This window comes from Pelmatolapia mariae, linkage group LG22 (assembly GCF_036321145.2).
Source record: "Pelmatolapia mariae isolate MD_Pm_ZW linkage group LG22, Pm_UMD_F_2, whole genome shotgun sequence".
In the NCBI taxonomy this organism is placed as follows: domain Eukaryota; kingdom Metazoa; phylum Chordata; class Actinopteri; order Cichliformes; family Cichlidae; genus Pelmatolapia; species Pelmatolapia mariae.
Window position 1 is genome coordinate 35,631,794 of NC_086245.2, and position 14,730 is coordinate 35,646,523.

A 14,730-nucleotide genomic window follows, 5' to 3' on the forward strand; every position below is an offset into this window, starting at 1 on the left:
TCGCCCGCACGTTTTGTACCTTAGGCTCATCAGAGACAATCATATCCAGGTAAAATAAGTTCCTTTAGTCTACACGCATTTAGGAATTACTTAGCTAATTACACGTATAATTGAAATATTGCTGGCGTTGTGCCAAAAAAGTGTTCGCCTGCCAAAACTGATTTCCAATGTTTCCGTGTGTAATATGTGTAATATCTTTATGTATGTTGGTAAATAGACTTCGGTGAACATGGTTTACAAAGGGGTTTTATATATACAATAATTACCTGTTGTTCAAGTATCTTTATAACTCTGGTTATAATGTAGGTACAACTGATATATTTGTTGTGCTGTCTGCTGTCCTCTTGACCAGATTACTCTTAAAAACAAAATAAATTTCTTATGTCAATAAGATTTTTTTTTTAACTGGATAAATAAAGGATATATAAAAGTCAGTGCCAAAAACTGATTGCAGCTTCTACCTTGTTACAGGAATGTTGCTGGTGGCTCAAAGTGACTTGATATCACTAATGAGGGACACATTTGACATGTTTCACGTATTATAGACCAACAAGTTATTCATAGCAGGTTAAATACGAGCAATCAGTTTAGGGCAAAAACCGGAAATCAGTTTTTGGCAGACGATCATTTTTTGCCACAACATTGGTCATTCTTACACATGTACTGTATCATATAAAATATATAAACGAAATATCTTTGAAACATATAGAATCTAATCTTTTGTTTGTTTGTTTTTTTACATAGCACTTTATCAAACTGTTGTCTGCTACAGAGTTACAAGTATTATACTAATAATATAGCATCCACCATCTCCTGCTTGCATATCTTAGTGGTGTGGCAGCCGTTGATTGAGCCAGCCCTGCAAACCCTGTGGATGGACGATGCAGTGGACAGTGGAAGGAAGCATCCTAAAGCTCTTTGCAGACCACACTGTGAGATTCTCCACTCCCCGACCAGAAAAGACAAAGCGCAGGTCTCAGTTGCACCCCATCCACGTCTGATCTTGCTCGGGCAGATTCAGCAACACTGCCAGAGACTTCCTGTAATCTATTACAGTTGTTAAAGAAACGGTCCAGGAACAGGTCACTCAGGTTAATCCTGTGTGAACAACTGTAAATATTGTTTCTCATCTTTACATACTATGTATTTGAAATATTCTTGTTTAATTGTTATTGTTATTTACTTTATTGCTATCAAATAAATATCCAAGTAAAATTGTTCAAAGTTAGCGTTATGTTCATACATGTTACAAATGCCTGTAAATCAAATTGAGTTCAGTGACAATTACTGTTTGTTTGAATCAATTTATTAATAACATAAAACCTTTAAACTAATGCAACACATGTAACAATGTAACAAATATATTCAAATAAATAAATTTCTCAATATATAACTCATTTTGGAACACATCTTTCTAGAAGTGAAAACAGTCTGTCCATCCTCTCCCTGCTCTCCTCTCCTCAGCCTCTCTTTGCTGCCTCATGTCCTCTCTGATGAGGTCTAGCAGCTCATCATCTCTTTTCCTCTTCCTTCCTGTCGTAGGTGGCTGAGCCGCTTCGTCATCACTGTCGTTTTGGTCACCCACTGCTGTGCTTGGCCCTGGAGTGTCCTCAGGGAGAGAGGAAATTAGGACAGGAGGCTTAATGGAAGGCCTCTGTCCTATCACCTCATCCATGAGGGCAAACCAGGGCCAAGTAGCAGCAGTGGGCTTCCCACTGACCCCCTCTCCTGAGCCTGGATACTTGCAATCCTAAAGGCAGAGGAAATCAAAAATGACAGCAGGCAAATAAAAACACCACAACAACTCTTAGTAATTGCACATTTATTAACTTGTGTTCTTAAGAATTATCTTCTTGATAACACACATACGTACTTTGTATTCTTTAAAGTTATCTCATGTCTTCTGGCCTGCAAGGGGGTGACTTTCCCCTGCAGGCCCATCTTCTCCAGAATTGTCCTGATCACACACAACAAATAAGAGAAGAAAGGAAACCATGGCAACTATGTTAATCCCTAAACCCAAAATTTTTCACAGCAGAACACCAGAGGAACACCGTCTGGACATCACAGGTTCTGTACAGCAGCGGTCCGTGAGTCGTTTGGTACCGGGCCACGAGAGTTGAGGCTCCGCTGTGAAATTTATGGTTTTCAGGGGTTTTATAGTTAACTCGGTTTCCCTGCGTCTTTCCCTTGTTGTAGTTGTGTGTCGTATTTTGAAAGAAATATTTACACGTTACCATAGTGACCAGAGAGCATTAAGCGGCAGAGAGGAGGATGTTACTCTCAATATTGGCGCATTTTCAGGAGGACGCTGCTAATAAAGTTACACAATTACACAGCACATTCACGTTTATTATTATATTTACAAAATACCACAGTTTTTGTCTTGGTTGGATCATTTTATGTGGTCGTATTTATCCGCGATACCTTATAGGCTCCGTGTCTGACATAAACCGGTCTGTGGCGCAAAAAAGGTTGGGGACCGCTGCTGTACAGCATGAGGGTTAATAGGACCGCACTCATAAGAATATGATGTGTAAATTGATTTATTCTTGTACATCCACGTCGTAGCGGCCCAATTCTTCACCCCAGTGAAGAGGTGATCGTTTTCTCCTCGTTTTAATAAATTAAGCCGTTTGGTCTTTGTTCCCCACAACATATCACCAATTCGAAAAAATCTAAATTAGCTGTATGTAAGCAGCAATACATGAAAAATCGCGGGACCCGCCATACAAGCTGGTTTACGGTTATTTAAATAAAAGAAACATGTCTATGCAGATGCCCAAAGCTTAACAACATGACCGCTATAACAATTTAACTTTTGTACAACCAGATTTTCATCTAATTACATTTCAAAGTGTTTTCCTCTCCCGCTTCGACCACCGTCGTTATCAGAAACAAATCTCCTCTATGACCCGCAATGAATCCTGGGATATAGTAGGACATGAAGGATACATCGGACCATCCTTAGAATTCAGGGCAAAGTAGGACGCATTTGTCGCCACATTTTGAGTACTCTTTGAATTCGGACAGCCTTCGTTGCCTCGCCGTGACGTCATTGCCTCCAAATATGGCATTGAAGCATCCTTCCCCTGAATTCGGACACGACTAACCCTCAAATTCGCGGAAAAGTAGGACACATTTTTCACCACATTTTGAGTGCTCTTTGAATTCGGACAGTCCTCGTCGCGTCGCTGTGACGTCATTGCCTCCAAATATGGCATTTTAAGCATCCTTCCCCTGAATTCGGACACAGCCATTGTAGCAGGCCAAACAAAGGAGCGAAAGCACACGGATGGCATCAGCAATGGTTCGCACTTGCTGTGTTGTCGGTTGTAATGTTAGATCGCACGATCGGGAAGGGGATAAGCTGGAAAATGGGCTCTCTTTTTATTCTTTCCCCACCTGGAAGCAACATGAGGCAGCTCATGTATCGGATGTTACAAAAGAAGGCGTCTAGCCTGGATAGCAGCTGTGAGATGAGCTGATATCCAGTTCTCTACCATCCACAGATATCTGTTAGTGTGCTCCAGACATTTTCATTCAGGTAAGTTCTAAATAAGTTCATATTACTCTTTATAGCCTATTAGTTTTATTTTCAATGCGCTCTGAGGTCATAGCAAATTAGAACAAACATCCTACTGAGTGATTTTGTAGATTTATGTTCTATTTATAGAGTTGCTAATTGTTTTTCATTATTGCAGCAAACCAGCCTATGAAATGGATGAAACAAATCCTGACTGGGTTCCAGCGCTACACATGGGGCACTACGAAATCCCTGCTTCAAACTACATGCTACATCCCACCATGCCAATCAGGTTACTTCTTCCATGAGGGTGAAGAGAGGTGACCCTTCTGGATAAGATGGTGAAGGTTTGCTGCGTTTTGGTGAACATGTGCCCCAGAGTGGTAGTAAAACCAGGGAAAATACTCTTGTTAAATACTCTTAAAAGTCTTGTGCTGTATATGTAGTGACAGTAAATTACAGAATGCTAGTATTGGGTGATATTATTTAAATGCTGTCATGATTTTATGTGAACATTTTGTCATTTGTGAACTATATATGACATTGATTCTACATTGTAACTGATGTGAATGTTCTACAAAGTGGTTTTAATTTTTTTTTAAAAAGGCAAACATTTATTTCTTTATTCAACTTTTGAACAGTGTTACTTAGTAAGTACACATTCAGTAAATCCAAATTATTTACATGGCAGTGCACTTCAGGCACAAATGTAGACCCCCTAAATAAAACATTATGGGTTATTCAGAACAGAACTATGCTGGGAGAAATATTTTCCCATCAATTGAGACGACTCCTCCACAGTAGCAGGTGGAATTTTTCTTTTTTGAGGACGGCTTCTTTTACCTGTTAGTACAGATGGTCTGTTTATGTTTTGATCGAGAGCCTTTTTTGGGCAGCTGAAGAGTCCATCTTATGGCTGTATCTTGGTCATATTACCCAGCAAAACCCAGTATGCAGGTTCATCTGTAACAGTCCTTGTGCCACGGATCCGCACTGTTGCTTCTACATTAAACAGAAGATCAGCGACATGCCTGCAGGTCTTCACGACTCCGGCCATACAGGTGCAGTGGGCGGCTTCAACCTTCCCTGTGATGCTCACAGTGACCCATGGCTGCAATGCTGGTTCATTCAGTCTTTGAGAGTGCAGTACCTGAAACACACACAGACAAAGTTCATTTAAAGACAAGAACTTTAATGAGCCAAGGCCGACATAAATGTGTTTTATCTACTTTCAAATCCATTTATCACAAATGTAACAAAGTGTTTAGAAAGTTAGCACATACATGTAATTTTCTATCTTTTTATGTATTTATCTATAGAACGCTGCATGTTATATTCTAAATCTGCCTGTTTGTTTTTAATCAGCCAGCAAAAAATGAACCTAAAGTATGTAATGCAAGGATGTAATCACTTTCAAAATAGAGAAAGCATAAAGTTTGCCTTTAAGTGACAATTATGAATCACTTAATATGATAAGGAGATTCTGCAGGTCATTAATCAATGTATAAAGCCAAAATAAAATGTATTTTTAGTGACACAGGACATAAACACGTGGATGTATAATTAGGATTATTTATAATAAATATGAATTAATTAGTGCAATTTCTTTAACCATACAGAATAACTAAATCCTTCAGGACAATGTCACATCAATGCACTGAACTCACTATGTTATCCATCTAACAGAGCCTCCACATGTTCTCACTGTAATTTCCCCTCATGAATGAATTTCTGCTGCACTAATCTGAATGTTCGGAGGGAAATCAAACGCATTTTACTCGCAGTACTCAAGCTGGCTTACCTTTGTTTGAATGACGGCATATTCACAACGTGGAGGCTTAAAAAAAGCCAAATCTTCTACCCAACCATTGGTGAATTGGATGTGCGCCTCCAGAGACTTATAATTGCGAAACTGGTTCGCCGTGTATGCGCTGACTCCACAGACGAGGTACGAGAATATATCAGGCTAAGGCAATAGCGGTTAGTCTTCAGGGTTTCTACTCCACTGCCGTATTTCATACGGGTCCACATTTTCAATGCACGCTATTGTTTGCAAGTACCGTCTCTTTGCATCCGGTCGCAATCTGTCTCTATAACGTCCTTTTTCTTTTGAGCTGCTTTTAAGTGTGGTTCGTAGCACTCTTCCTTCCAACACAGTGGCTGTGTCCCAATTCAGGGTCTGCACGCTTGAAGTACGCATTTCAAGTGCGAATACGTCACCGCCACGCGACGACGGCTGTCCCAATTCAAAGTGTACTTAAAATGCATACTCCAAATGCGCCGTCGATTTCCCCAAATATCAAGCGTGGTCCGGTGCACGCTTCGTGGTCCCATATATCCCACAATTCATAGCGCAGAGGTGGGTGTGGATAATTTTGCCGCAAAATACGGCAAACGGCAGAAGCGGAGCGGCCGAAGAGTGAACTGTCAAAAGTAAGTACTGAATATTATGTCACTTATTTATGTGTGAATGTTTAATAATGAAGAACATTAAAACATTACTGTTGGCCACATGTCGGCAAAGTTATGTGACATTAGTGATGTTTGTACTTTCAGCGTTTACTTGGTTTTAAAGCCTTTAAAATATAATAATACAATAGCTGACTTTAGTCTTACAGAGAATGTGATGATTTATGGATTATTAAAGTCAGTCATATATCCACAAACACAACAAGCTGAAAGTCAGTGAATGCTGCTCACTTTGCAGTCCTGAATATCACGGCACAAGCAGGATTCACTGCACTGTTAATGTTAGCTATGTTATATTGCTGCCTCTGTTCGGTGGTGTCGAGCCAAACGGACTTTAACGTGTGTTTGAACGAGCTGACGGTTCGAGCTGAATGAAAGATGCTTTAATCACAGGAGTCACACATGTGTCCACTGGACCATCTGGAACTCTTCTTGTTTAGCACTCGTAATAACACAAACACTAAATCCTCCTTCTCTTGTGCTGTTTTGTAGCAGTGTATACACCTGAGACTGTCACCTGTCTGTCTGTCCTGCACTCTCTCTCTGTTTCTTTCTCTCTGATTGTGGAATAAAAGTATGAACATGTATTTATAAGTTACACTTGTGTTTGAATCCTGCAGCTTATCACACATTTGATTTCCATGTGTGACAACTGCAAGTGTCCAGAGTGAGGACAGACTGAGGGACCCACTGCTGCACATCATCTGTGAGGCTTTGCACCCCTGATGATCCACCAGGACAAACTCAGCAGTGTGTGAGGAAGAGGAGGAGGAAGAGCCAGCAGCAGCTGACAGATGGAGAGAATAGACAGACTGTTCCCTGTTTGTGAAGGACTGCTAGGAAATTTTTAAATAACTAATTATCTGTCCTGAATCAGTCTTATTAGGTAATGTTCAAATAATGTTATCATTCCAGTGTTTTCAGTGTGGGAGAAAGTACTCAGGGCCTTCAAGTTACACACTATGAAAGGCAGCAACAAGTTTAATGTTCAGAAACCTAAAGTATGTATCAGCAGCAGAATGGAGCTAAAAATAAATGTTTGTTTCAGTTCTATGAAGCTTTGAGTATTTTGGATTAGTAGCACTGCTGTGTTTGTTGCATCATATTGCTGTAATTGTTTATATGCTTTATATACTCAGAGGTAAGTTGATCTATAGTGTTACATCATATTCTATAAGGATGTTATGTGTTTGTATACTTTCTGCCCAGTTTGACCCATTTAGCAGAAGTCAGCCTGTTTAAGGCTCTGATATCTATTCTGTATGACTTAAAGCAGTTATGACATGGTCTGATTTTCTCACCCAATAAAGGAATATTTAATATATCAGTCTACTCTTCATTCTATCAGAAACAGTTTTCACAGCTCGTACATTTTCTTTTTACACATATATGTAAGCATTGAGCCAAACGTAATAATGCCAACATATTAGACGAACAATATTTGTCTCTTATGTATAATACACCTATATATACACTGTCAAAGATACTTGTCTTTGAGTGAAGATTTAAGGTGATAGGAAATATAAATAACTGCAACTTTAATCTTTGACCCAGAGTTCAAGCTCACTGCTGTAATATATCCTGTAATATATATATATAGATATATATATAGATAAACACCCATCTCGCCCCTGCGGGCGGTTTATCCTTCAAGCTCGGGTCCTCTACCAGAGGCCTGGGAGCTTGAGGGTCCTGCGCAGTATCTTAGCTGTTCCCAGGACTGCGCTCTTCTGGACAGAGATCTCCGATGTTGTTCCCGGGATCTGCTGGAGCCACTCGCCTAGCTTGGGAGTCACCGCACCTAGTGCTCCGATTACCACAGGGACCACCGTTACCTTCACCCTCCACATCCTCTCCAGCTCTTCTCTGAGCCCTTGGTATTTCTCTAGCTTCTCGTGTTCCTTCTTCCTGATATTGCTGTCATTCGGAACCGCTACATCGATCACTACGGCCGTCTTCTTCTGTTTGTCTACCACCACTATGTCCGGTTGGTTAGCCACCACCATTTTGTCCGTCTGTATCTGGAAGTCCCACAGGATCTTAGCTCGGTCATTCTCCATCACCCTTGGGGGCATCTCCCATTTTGACCTCGGGACTTCCAGGTTATACTCGGCACAGATGTTCCTGTACACTATGCCGGCCACTTGGTTATGGCGTTCCATGTATGCCTTGCCTGCTAGCATCTTGCACCCTGCTGTTATGTGCTGGATTGTCTCTGGGGCATCTTAACACAGCCTGCACCTGGGGTCTTGCCTGGTGTGATAGACCCCAGCCTCTATGGATCTTGTACTCAGAGCTTGTTCTTGTGCTGCCATGATTAGTGCCTCTGTGCTGTCTTTCAGTCCAGCTTTGTCCAGCCACTGGTATGATTTCTGGATATCAGCCACCTCCTCTATCTGCCGGTGGTACATACCGTGCAGGGGCCTGTCCTTCCATGATGGTTCCTCACCTTCCTCCTCTTTCTTGGGTTTCTGCTGCCTGAGGTATTCACTGAGCACGCTGTCAGTTGGGGCCATCTTCGTGATGTATTCGTGGATGTTTCTTGTCTCATCCTGGACTGTGGTGCTGACACTCACCAGTCCCCGGCCCCCTTCCTTCCGCTTAGCGTACAGCCTCAGGGTGCTGGACTTGGGGTGAAACCCTCCATGCATGGTCAGGAGCTTTCTTGTCTTTATGTCAGTGGCTTCTATCTCCTCCTTTGGCCAGCCTATTACCCCAGCAGGGTACCTGATCACGGGCAGGGCGTAGGTGTTGATGGCCCAGATCTTGTTCTTACCGTTCAGCTGACTCCTCAGGACTTGCCTGACCCTCTGCAGATACTTGGTGGTTGCAGCTTTCCTAGCGGCCTCTTCATGGTTCCCATTTGCCTGCGGGATCCCCAGGTACTTGTAACTGTCCTCTATGTCTGCAATGTTGCCTTCTGGTAGTTCGATCCCCTCAGTTCTGACTACCTTCCCTCTCTTTGTTACCATCCGACTACACTTCTCCAGTCCGAACGACATTCCAATGTCATTGCTGTATAGCCTGGTAGTGTGTATCAGTGAATCGATGTCTCGTTCACTCTTGGCATGCAGCTTGATGTCATCCATGTACAGGAGGTGGCTGACAACCGCTCCGTTTCGTAGTCGGTATCCGTAGCCAGTCTTGTTAATGATCTCACTGAGGGGGTTCAGGCCTATGCAGAACAGCAGTGGGGACAGAGCATCTCCTTGGTAGATCCCGCACTTGATGGTGACTTGTGCTATGGGCTTGGAGTTGGCCTCTAGTGTTGTACACCACATTCCCATTGAGTTCCTGATGAAGGCTCTTAGGGTCCTGTTGATCTTGTACAATTCTAGGCATTCCAGTATCCAGCTGTGGGGCATTGAGTCATAGGCCTTCTTGTAATCAATCCAGGCTATGCACAGGTTGGTCAGTCTGGTCTTGCAGTCTCGGCTGACTGTTCTGTCTACCAGTAGCTGGTGTTTTGCGCCTCTGGTATTCTTGCCAATCCCTTTCTGTGCCCCGCTCATGTATTGACCCATGTGCCTGTTCATCTTAGCCGATATGATGCCTGACAGGAGCTTCCATGTAGTACTGAGGCAGGTTATTGGTCGGTAGTTGGATGGGACCGGTCCCTTCTTGGGGTCCCTGGGAATCAGGACCGTCCGACCTTCGGTTAGCCATTCCGGGTGTCTCTCGTTAACTAGCAGGTGGTTCATTTGTGCTGCCAGACGCTCGTGGAGTGCAGCCAGCTTCTTCAGCCAGTAGGCGTGAACCATGTCAGGGCCTGGTGCTGTCCAACTCTTCATACTGGAGACCCTTTCTTGGATATCTGCCACTGTGATGGTTACTGGACCCTGTTCAGGGAGGTCGTTATGGTCTGCCCTCAGATCCACTAGCCACTGAGCATTGCCGTTATGGGTTGCATCCTTCTCCCATATGCTCTTCCAGTATTGCTCCGTCTCCAGCCTTGGTGGTGCTGTTCTCTTATTGTTCCCTTGCCACTGAGAGTACACCTTTGCTGGTTCTGTGGAGAACAGCTGGTTTATTCTCCTGCCTTCTATCTCTCTGGTGTACCTCCTCAAGCGGCTGGCCAAGGCTGTGAGTCTTTGCTTGGCAGTTTCCAAGGCCTCAGGTATGGACAGCTTGCTGTATTTCTTATGCACCTTCTTTGTCGCACCTTTCTGCAACTCCGTTAGTTGGCTAACCTCCCTCCGTGCTACTTTGATCTTGCCCTCTAGCCTCCTTCTCCATGGAGGGTACTGCCCCTTGTGGCTGTTCAACTTGTATCCAAGCATCTCACTGATCACTGCTGCCGTAGTGTAGATCAGCTTGTTAGTGTCGGTAATCGTGGTTGTAGGTATCATCCGTAGTGCTGCATTAACATCATCTAGCAGACCTTCTGAGGGTACTTCACGTAATCTTGGTAACCGGCTACGGGGGATCCAGGTTTCAAGCTTGGCCATGATCCTATCTTTCAGGTCAGTTCCTCTCGCACTCAACGATCCTTCCTCTATCGCACTTGGGGCTATGTACCCAATCTCGGGTGGGGGTGATGATATCTCCCCCCTGACCTGGCGTCCTGACTCCTCCTTGCCGTAGCATTTATGTTGTACCTCGTCAATCTCTAGCTGTGAGAGCAGTCCCTTCTTCCGAATGTTGGAACACTGAGCTACTAGTTGTTTCACCGTCATTGTGGATGTTGGGTATCGAAGAATCCATAGGTCCCTCATCCTATTCATGTAACCCCTTCCGCCAGGGTTACTTGCATAGTAGCATTCCAACAACGCCCTGTTTTCATCTCTTGCCCACCGATGCCTTCTTGTATATATATATATATATATATATATATATATATATATATATATATATACATATACATATACATATACATACATATATATATATATACATATACATATGTATATATATATATATATATATATATATATATATATATATATATATATATGTAGATATATATATACCATAATAATCTGACAATGCATATAATATTGGCCATATTATATTTACATTACCACAGTGAGATGATTTTAGTCTCATGAACAACATTAGCTGATTGTTATTTACTAACTAATATTGAAATGACTGTTCAGTACAGAAATGAAGCCCAACTATCATGTTTTACAGTCCCGTGGTCTCAGCCTCAGATACTCAACTAATCAAAGTGATGTCATGACAAAAATGAAGGACCAACAGAACATTTTTTCTCCTTCATTTCTGTCACACACTGCTGTATAACACGTTTCTCGCGGTTAGTATCATGGTTGCTAGGCAACCTGAACAGCACGACGAAGGCTAGACCGTCCCATTTCACAAGCCTCTCACTTCCCGCACTTATAGTACGCACCGTCCGTAGTACGCGTAGTGCGCGTACTTCAAGCGTGCATACCCTGAATTGGGACACAGCCAGTGTGTTTGTTTTGATTCGTAGCCTGCTAAAATGGTGCCGCGCTCCCACAATGCATTGTGGCGCGACGTCAACTCCAAAGCCCTTCCTTCTTCTTGTATCTTTTTATGGCGGTTGGCAAACAACTTCAGGTGCATTACCGCCCCCTTCTGGACTGGTGTGTGGCTTGGAACAGCTTTTTTTTTTCCAACTTTATTGAAATTGTAAAGTGAACAGTCAGTCATTCCAGTTCAGTTTGCACAGTAGATATACAGAGCAAATAAGAGTAACAATAAACAGTACAATAAAATAAGAAGGGTAAATAAAAAAAGGAAAGGAAAAAAAAAGAGAGGGATGTGACAGACTTCATAACAACTTTGTACTTGAAAGTTGTAATTGTGACAGCTCATTTGTTAAAAATTTCTGAATGAATTTCAATCAATGATAAACCTTTTTTATTTGAAGTTAATTTAAGAGAGTTTAAGTAATATTCAGTTTCAATCAAGAACAAATTAAATGAAGGGGTTGAGTTTTGAAATTTACATTTATGGGCTTGGAACAGCTTAACACCTGTTGCTCTTAAAAACCCAAATATCGCCCTATAAACTACGTCACCTGGACTCCTCTCTAATATTTATTTGACACTTGATTGAATTTTATTTTTCTGTAACTCAGATTGGAGTATTTCTTGACCACATTCTAACATTACATGTTCAAGTGTTTCACACTTCCCCGTCTCATGCTTATTCATCTTTTTTAGAGTGTTATTAAAACCTGTATGACCAAATCTTACTTTTGAGATTATATCGTCTTCTTTCTTACTGTCATGACTTCTTCAACAGTGTCCAGCTGCTCTCTGTATACAATAGTAATATCTACCTTTTCCTTCTCTGTCCCATTGTGCCTGACACGTATCCTTTAACCTCATTTTTACTGTATTTTATATCCATATCTACATGACTTCTTTTCGTTGCACCTTTTGCAAACTTATCGGCCTCTTCCTTTCCATCTACACCGATATGTTCAGGAATCCATAAAAATGTATTTCTATTCCTCTGTGTTTGATTCTACAGATTAAACGAATTATATTAAAAAAACAATATCGTGTCTAGAATCCAAACACATATCACATATGCTCAATAGTGTGCTACTAGAGTCTGAGCAAATCAAATACTTCCTACTGGTGCCTCCTCAACCCAGTTTGCAGTGATTTAAACTGCTACAGTTCTCCAGTATAAACTGTTAAATCATCAGTAATTCTTTTATTCATCACAAAGCTTGTTTCTGGAATAACAAACACAACACCCACTTTATTATCTAACAATTATGATGCATCAGTATACATGTTCTGTCCACATGTTCTGAATACTTTTCCCTTATATGATCATATACCTGGCTCTTTGTGTAATGAATGAAATCAGGAGTTGTTTGGTCATATATCCATGACAGTAAATTTGAAAATGGTTCTGGTGGACTAATATGTTCGTTACTAATTCCTGTCTCATTTATTTTTCCCCTATAATCCAACCAAAACTTCTTATTCGTTCACTTTTTTACTTTTTCATAAACAAGGTTTAATTATATTCTGAGCTTTATGATTTTCACTGTGTCCCTTTAACTTTGCCCAGTAAGTTAAATCTGTTTCATGTCTTCTGATTTCTAATGGTTGTTCACCCATTCCAACTTGCAGTGTGGACACTGGTGTAGTTTTAATGGCTCCACAACACAACCTCAGCGCTTGATACTGAATTTTATCCAAGTTATTTAACAATGTTTTAGCCGCTGAACCATAAAGCAGAACTGAGCTAATGAAATCTTTATATAAAGCTTTTAATGCTGTCCTATCTGCACACCACTCGCTGCCTTTTAAACATCTTAAAATATTCAAAACCTTTTTACATTTCTCAGTTATTTCCCCAATATGTGTTTTCCATGTAAGCCTTTTATCAAACCACATACCTACATTTTTAAAGCAATCAACCTGGTCCATTTCATTTTCATACAATCTGAGATTAAACAGCTAATCTACTCTCTGTAAAAATAATCCAAATGACTCCATCATCAGCAAATAATGATTGATCTACATTATTAAATACCTCATTAGGGTTCAGGGTTAGCCTAACCCCTGAGCAGGATTCCCCCCCCCCCCCCCCCCCCGCTACCCATCCCATCCCGGCAACAATCTGTTCCAACTTCTGCAATCTGGCAGAAGGTTCTGCATCATCCGGGCAAGGACAGCTTCTATCCCCAAGCCATCCGAGCCCTGAACCATAACATGCATAACATGAATACATGTGTGCATATATTCACTTAATGTATATAATGTTCTTCTCTCCCCTTTTGCACAGTCGAGGAGCGTGTCAGGATACATTTCACTGCGTGTTGTACTTGTAGAACGATGCATGTGACAAATAAAGAATCTTGAATCCTAACGCCTACCTTCCTGCTATTTCCAACTTTCCAGCCCCTGAATTTGGACACAGCCATGATAAAAATGCCTCCCCATCATTGACTGGTTCATCTAGAGGCCTTATATTGAGAAACATGGCTTTGGCTGTTCCTAAACCGGTGTAAACAGATTCCTGGTCAATGTCTTCAGAGGTTGAAAGAAGAAAGGAGGAGCTTTAGCTTGCCGAGCCTCAGGTGATCTCAGGATGTCACATGAGAGGGTGAGGCCTTGTCTCGCTGTGACTTCATCCCCTTTCCCCAGTGACATAATGACCCATGCCCTTTTTTTTTTTTCCACACCATGGCTCATGTGATGACTCACACGATCAATAGTGTGTCAGTGATCCCTCAGAACCAAAGCCCCCCCCCCCCGGGAGTTAAATACTATTCCTCTTGGATGAGCGCTGAAACATCTTCACAGACTTAAAGAAGTCCAGCTCTACTTCTTTTCCAAGCTCTTAAGATGACCCTGACTGAGAACCCACAGACACTGGTAGTGTGATCCAAGCAGACTCAAAAATGAGTTATTGGTTTTCACTGCCAGCAGAAACACAACAGGAATAACTCCAGCTTAATATTTGAGTCCTCTTCTGTATGATCCATAAATCTGTCATTTTAATGGCACAGCTAAACGATGCATTTATTTAAAGTGTATAAATGAGATAAAAACAGAGAAGCTAATGTTATTATTCATTGTTTCCCTGTCAGAGGGGATTTCTCCCATTACGTTCTGCTAAAACCAGTAAAATCAAAAATGCAGTTATATCAGAGAAATCATTAAAAACCATCTGTTGGTCTACATTTGATTGGCCATGATACATAACTAATACTTTTCCATTTAAAAAAAATCATATCAGTGGAATAATTTGTACTATAACCCAGTCAGCCATGACCT

At 41.6% G+C, this 14,730-nt stretch overlaps 1 long non-coding RNA gene across 1 annotated transcript; it reads right to left on the reverse strand.

Moving 5' to 3' along the window:
* Positions 1 to 1,286: 1,286 nt before the first annotated feature.
* Positions 1,287 to 5,892, reverse strand: LOC135932511 (uncharacterized). Its single transcript, XR_010573541.1, has 4 exons — positions 5,328 to 5,892; positions 4,370 to 4,676; positions 1,874 to 1,957; positions 1,287 to 1,750 (listed from the first exon to the last, which is right to left on the reverse strand). It is a non-coding gene; the product is annotated as an uncharacterized LOC135932511 (long non-coding RNA).
* Positions 5,893 to 14,730: the final 8,838 nt, after the last annotated feature.